We start from the raw sequence: 7466 nt of genomic DNA on the forward strand, positions 1-7466 counted from the left end.
GTAGCTTCCCATACGGTTTCTGGTGTTCTGCTTTAACTTGTAAGCAAGTCAAGCACTTGCTAACATAATCAACTACTTCATTCTTCATATCTGGCCACCAATAGTCTTTCTTCAAGTCTTGATGCATCTTGGTAGATCCTGGATGAATCGAATATCGAGATTTATGAGCCTCGTCCAGAATTCGACTTCTAAGGTTCCCATGGCGTGGAATCCACATCCGATCGAATATGATCTTCACACCTTGTGTATTATCAATCAACTCGGTCTGTTGCCCATAAATCCTCTCTTTCTTCATTAACCTTTCATCTGTAAGTACTTCTGTCTGGACTTTGCTGATTTCTGTAAAGAGATCTAAGTTGACAATCAGCTTGTAAGACTTCACAGACGCTATCACTTCTTCATTCTTCCGGCTTAAGGCGTCAACAACTACATTAGCCTTTCCCGGGTAATAATTGATTTCACAGTCATAGTCTTTAATCAACTCTAACCATCTTCTTTGTCTCATATTCAACTCCTTTTGCTCGAATAAGTATTTCAAACTCTTGTGATCCATATAGATAGTACACTTAGTACCATACAGGTTATGTCTCCAGATCTTGAGAGCATGTACTACAGCTGCTAACTCTAAGTCATGCGTTGGGTACATACTTTCATGAACCTTCAATTGCCTTGACACATAAGCTATAACATTCCCTCGTTGCATCAACACGCAACCTAACCCTTGGTGCGAAGCATCAGCACAAACCACTAAATCCTCGTTACTGTCGGGTAAAACAAGAATCGGAGCTTATATGAGCCTCTTTTTTAATTCTTCAAACGCCTCTTCCTGGTGCTTACCCCAATTGAACGTCACAGTCTTTCGGGTCATCCCGGTCAACGGTGCGGCTATCTTGGAGAAACCTTGAAACCTTGGATGAATCTCCTATAAAACTAGCCAACCCTAAGAAACTGCGTATCTCAGTCGGGTTTTGCGGCGTCTTCCAATTCTTTATCGCCTCTATCTTTGCTGGGTCCACAGTAATTCCCTCGGGATTGATTATGTGACCTAGAAACTGCACTTCACGCAACCAGAACGTGCATTTCGAGAACTTGGAGTACAGTTTCTCATCTTTCAAAACTTCCAATACTTCTCTCAGATGCTTAGCATGATCAGACTCGCTGTTTGAATAAATCAGTATATCGTCGATGAAAACGATAACCGACTTGTCTAACATCGGCCGACATACCCTATTCATCATGTCCATAAATGCCACGGGAGTATTCATTAGACCGAACGACATCACGAGGAACTCGTAGTGTCCATACCACCTCCGAAACGCTGTTTTAGGAATGTTTGCTTCTTTCACTTTCAATTGATGATAGCCCGATCGAAGGTCTATCCGCGAGAACCAGCTAGCACCTTGTAAATGATCGAACAAGTCATCAGTTCGTGGCAACGGATATCTATTCTTCACCGTAAGCTTATTCAGCTCGCGACAATCGATACACATTCTCATGCTCCCGTCTTTCTTCTTCACAAACAACACCGGCGCGCCCCACGAGGAAACACTCGGTCGTATGAAACCTTTGTCGAGGACTTCTTGCAGTTGGGACCATCAATTCTTTCATCTCAGACGGCGCTAGTCGGTAAGGTGCTTTCGCCGCTCCTGGTACTAACTCGATCTGAAAATCTACCTCTCGTTCCAATGGCAACCCCGGAAGGTCCTCCAGTAACACTTCGGGATAGTCACACATTATAGGAACATCTTTCACATCCTTTGCATCCGCCGAAGCGTCAACAACATACGCCAGGTAGGCACCGCACCCTCGCTTTACCATTTTCTTGGCTTTTATCATCGAAATGACGTTAAGCTCCGAACTTTCTTTATCACCATGAACCTTCACCGTACCACCATCCAAAGACTTTAACCTTATCAATCTACTCTTAGACACAATTTGTGCCTCAAACTCAGACAGCCAATCCATTCCCAAAACCACATCGAACCCTCCTAAGGTCATTACATAAAGTGTAACAGGGAACTCACGTCTCTCTAACTCTATCTTACCATCTTTAACCATTCTCATTATCTTAACAGAAGTATCACTAGCCGTTTCTACCATAAACGTTTCAGGCACACGACTACATGTCATTTTAGCTTGCTTACAGAATGTTACATCTACGAAACTTCTGTTAGCACCTGAATCGAATAAAACAGAAGCAGAAATACCATTTACTAGAAATGTACCGATCACAACTTCGGGAATCTGCTTGGCTTGTTCCTGAGTCAGCATGTAAGCCCTTGTCTTTGGCTTATTCTTCCCAGCATCTCTCTTTCCACTACCTCCAGCTTCACCTTCATTACACTCTCTCGCAAAGTGACCTGTTTTCCTGCACTTGTAGCACGCGGGTTTAGCAGCACATCCCGAAGCATAATGCCCCACCTTCCCACACTTGTAGCATGCATTCGATCCCAGTTTACACTCTCCACCATGAGCCTTTTCACACTTATGACAGACATCAGTACCTTTCCCCCATTTGCGTTCACCACCGTGCATTTTCCCACACATCTGACACGGTTTCCTTTCCCACACCTTACGTTTCTTGTCTCTCGGGATCCACAGCTGAGTACCATACCTTTTTCCATGATTATCCCACTTCATGTCTTTCTTCACTTCCACCACAACTTCGTCCACCGCCAAGTCATCATAAACCATTTCTGCCAGTTCGACCGCGGAATCAAAAGTAGCAGGCCTATTTGCCTCGACCAGTGTGCGGACATTTTGTGGAAGTCCTCTGACATAACACTTGATTCTCTTCGCTTCGGTATTCACCATCTCGGGCACAAGTCTTGACATACGGTTAAACTCAGTAGTGTGCTTGCGGTCTGTCATCTTTCCCGCCTTTAAGTTCAGGAATCTCATCTCAGCCCTTTCAACTTCAACATCTGCACAAAACTTCCTCCTTACCATTTCTCTTAGATCATCCCACCTCATGGCCTTGATTTCAGCAGCATTCTTTCTCTGTTCAACCGTTTCTCACCAAAACATAGCTTCATCACCAAACGACTGAGTAGCGAAGCCCACAGCTTGGTCGAGATGGCACTCGCTAATGCGGATAACCTTATCCATGGCAGTTATCCACTGAAGAGTAGCGATTGCATCACCGGTACCAATTAGCTTAGGTGGGTCACAACTTTTGAAGGTTTGGTAGTTGCAACCACCTCGGCCTCTCTTTCCCTTATTCATCTTCACAGAACGTTCCTCGCTTAGTGCCTCATTCTCAGTCTCAGTATCCTTTCTAGCACTCTCCCCAGTCTTCTCAACAGTCTTAGTACAGCTTTCAGTAGACTTGTCAGATTGGAGATTCTTCACGGCAGCAGCAACGGCTTGAGTAATTGCAGCTTGAATAGCAAGATCGAGTTGATACTCTTCTTCTCTCACAGTCATGCTTAGTTCTTCACTAGGCTCAGTAATCGGTTCCTCATAGGGTACTTGATTAACACGTGGCCTACCACTGGATCCCTTGTGTCCTCCTTGTCCAGTAGTCTTAGTACCAGCCAATTGAATTCTAAAGGAAAAACACAAACATCGTCACTTCAGGAACTATTTAGTACAAGGATAGTAAGGCTGCTGGGATTAGCTGCTCACGTTACTTTCCGTGTCCTATACACTTCCTTTCGTGAGTCTACTTGTGCTCGGTTCTACTCAGAGCAGTTAGAGAATCAAACATTTAAGATATAAAAAAACAATTCTATTACTAACAATTTATATAACTTTCCTTACTCATCCCTACATTATACGTAAGGAAACTCATGTATTAAGCTTGCTTGAGTGACACATGGCATTCTCTGACTGGCATCTTCTTTCTTTATTCTTTACGTCCCATTCTCTGTTCGAGTCTAAGAAAGTAGGATGCTTATTCCCTCGAACATATGCTCTGATACCGACCTGTAAGGCCTCCGTTCCCGGGTGCCCTACTTTCACGCTGGTTGGATTTACTCATTCACATAATTCAGAAAATCAGAGTTAACTAAAACATTTCGCGAAATAAAAGTCAACCATTCTTACATAACTTAAATACTTGTCTTAAACAGAAATAAAATAAGTCTTAAACATTAAATATAAATAACACGTGACTCTTCTTTTCTTCGATGCCAGTCTTCTTTTAATTGCCACGTGTCTCCCTCATGCAACATGTCTCATCCTACTCACCTGCGTGCATACTAAAAGTCAGCTATACTGAGTGAGTTCTAGTTAATCAATTAACATACATACATTAATATTCATACTTATACATGTCCGAAGATACATATTCCATATATTACTTACTATTACTCATTCATACATGCATGCGTATTTACTTTCTTTCATACTCTTCCTATGGTATACCGTATACTATCCTGCTTCTTCTATCTCAGATATTCTTAGGGTCTGGTCCCTTCTATCTCCGATATTATTAGGGTCGGGTCCCTACTGTCTCTGATATTATTAGGGTCGTGTCCCTGCTATATCTGACGTTATTAGGGTCGGGTTCCTTTATTTTGCATAACCATAAAACCATACATGTCATGTCAGCTATCCATACGTTCGTTTCATACTTCGTTATCATACGTGCATATCTTACCTGTCTCATGTATATAACATTTATATACACATATTCATTCACATAACCATCATATAATAATAACAATGATGCACAATCATACACGTATATTATACTTATCACATAGGGTAAGCATTTAAACTATCACATAGGAGTATGCACGTAACCCCGAAAAACGTCACAGAGAAAGGGGCTAGAACTCACTAGTAGTCGGTTCCGCTCGGAGTTAATAGTAATGCACTTCTTCAACTGAGCTCGACTAACTGTTAATAACAGACATACATTAATCCTCTATAATTGTTTGCTATTTATTTTCTTAAGTTAACGGGGTTAACTTTTAAGTTAACTGAACCGAACGTATAACCTTATCAACTGATTTTAAGGAAACTTAACTTTATTTTATTAGTTTTTTTTATAAGTTAACTTTATTATTATTAAGAAACCAATCCTTATAAGTAATGAACCGGGTTAACGATTCTCAACGAACTCTACAAGTTAATGGTTTCTTAACGAGCGGGTCTCGGTTTAAGTTCTCGCATCATTATTAGTTAACACTTTTCTTTTTAACTAGCTTATGTATTTTTAGTTTCCTTAATGAACATACAGGTAATAGGTTCTAAACGAGTTGGGTCTCGGGTTCGGTCCATTCCACTCTAGTTCACTATTCCACTCTAGTTCATTATTCCACTCTAGTTACTATTCCACTCTCGTTCACTGGAGCCAAATCCATTCCACTCTAGTTCACTAGATCCAAATCCATTCCACTCTAGTTCACTATTTCACTCTAGTTCACTAGAGCCAAATCCATTCCACTCTAGTTCACTATTCCACTCTAGTTCACTAGAGTCAAATCCATTACACTCTAGTTCACTAGAGCCAAATCCATTCCACTCTAGAGTTCATTTATGTTGGTTTGGGTTCGGTTCGTTTAACTTCCAACTTTCAAGATTTACTGGCTTTATAACAAAAATAGAAACAAGATGAATATGAAACGAAAGGCAAACTTGGATCTTTAAAACGTACCTTATGGATTCAGATAAATTAGATCTTGTTTACTTTAAAAACTTAAACGAATCTTCTTAAATCTTGAATGAATGAAAGGGAATGTTGTAGGTATGAATGAGCAAAGAGTTGTGTATGTGTGTGTGTCTGATGGTGAAGTGATGAAATAAGGATGATTAGGGTTTTAGGAAGGCTTATATAGGCTAAGCCCAAAGGCTTAAGGCCCATAATCATTTTTAAGTCCATAACAACCCGATACTTATCTTATCGTCTTATGATTATTTAATTAAATTAAATAACGCAACATTACACACGACTAAATAATTTATATAATTAAATTAAATAACGCAACATTTCTCCCAAACGAGGACGCTACAAAACCGAACTTGGCTCAGTCTCCCCGTTTTCCCAGCGGGGCCTAGTTGTTCGTTTATGCGTTCAGAAAACAGTTATGGGGATGTAAGCTTGGGTAAATGTGTTAGTCGATAAAATGATTAAGTTATAAAGAAAGATCACACATTGGGGGTCTGGATTAGCTACGGGGCTCATTTCCGTATATTCAGTTTGATTTGGAGAAAAATAAAAATGCGCACAATTTATCCAAATTGTTCGAATTTCTCACAAGAAGTTCGTTTTTACTTAATTAATCCGGAAAGATGATTTTTGATTACTCTTGATGTTCTGATTCCAACAAGTTCATTAACCACGAACTCGTCGGTTTTAATCAGAATTGAATTTGTTTAATTTTCAAATTAACACAATTAATTATCCGTTAAACATTAAATTTTGAAAATTTAGACACTTAGCAATCAAAATACGTAGATTTTTATAAAAATAATTTTGTAATTATTTACTAACTTATTAATTTATAAAAAATTATTTTATCTGTTATATTTAGCCCGAAAATCGTCCGTTTATACCAAATGATTTATGAAAAATCCGCCAAAATTTTTGAGTGACCAGAATATATCCCAAAATAACTTGGAAAATTTCCAAATTTTAACAACCTTGCCAAATATCCTTTTCGAGCAAAAAACGACTATGAAAATTTAAATAAACGCAAATGCATAAAACATACATAGGTTTTTACAAATGACCACAAATTTCATATGTGATCATAATATACCAAATTTGAGTTCCCCATAAAATTTTATAATTTTCAAGGATTTTAACTATTTTTCCCAAATAAACGCCCAAATTCGGTAATAAATTCGCCGAATATTCTCGGATGGTCGAAAAATTACAAAATTTTAACAAGGACTCAATGATATGTTCCCTGATGTCCTTGAAAACTTTCATGACTTAAAAATATGCACATCACAATCGAATCCTAAACAGCCCGTAATCGAGTGATTCGGTATTACTTAGCGGTTTTGGTTTGCTTTCGCCCTTCTAATCAAGTTGTCGGGTTCTTATGCTTCTATGCAGTCTAGGTACAGGTCCTATATCACAAAATAAGCAAGTTTCATCAACATGGAAGCCTCTTAATTTAGGGTTTCGGCTAGGGTATAAAACCGAACTTTTGAACCGTAAAAACGCCGTTTGAACCCTATAATCCGTGTTTATGGGAAAAAAAAACTATCAAACCAGGTCCTGACCATGTGTATGATCAAAACATGAGTTCATACCATTTTTAGGATTTTTTTCATGGTTAGGAATGATTTATGGCAATTAAACTATTAATAAGTTGAAAAACATGTTTAAAATACAAAATTACCTACGGTTTCATCTTCCCATGGATTTCCAGAAGTTCCTTAGTGTAGGGATGTTATGAGGATTGTGCAAAATATCTTACATATATTATTAAAAAGAAATGAAAGCCTAAGGGTGGGGAAAACATCTTTCACGTACGGAATTGAAATGGGCCCTCTTTTGGGCCCAT

Source organism: Bidens hawaiensis, unplaced genomic scaffold (assembly GCF_021521415.1).
Source record: "Bidens hawaiensis isolate Kalapana, Puna unplaced genomic scaffold, B.hawaiensis_p1.1 tig00073976_1, whole genome shotgun sequence".
Taxonomy (NCBI): domain Eukaryota; kingdom Viridiplantae; phylum Streptophyta; class Magnoliopsida; order Asterales; family Asteraceae; genus Bidens; species Bidens hawaiensis.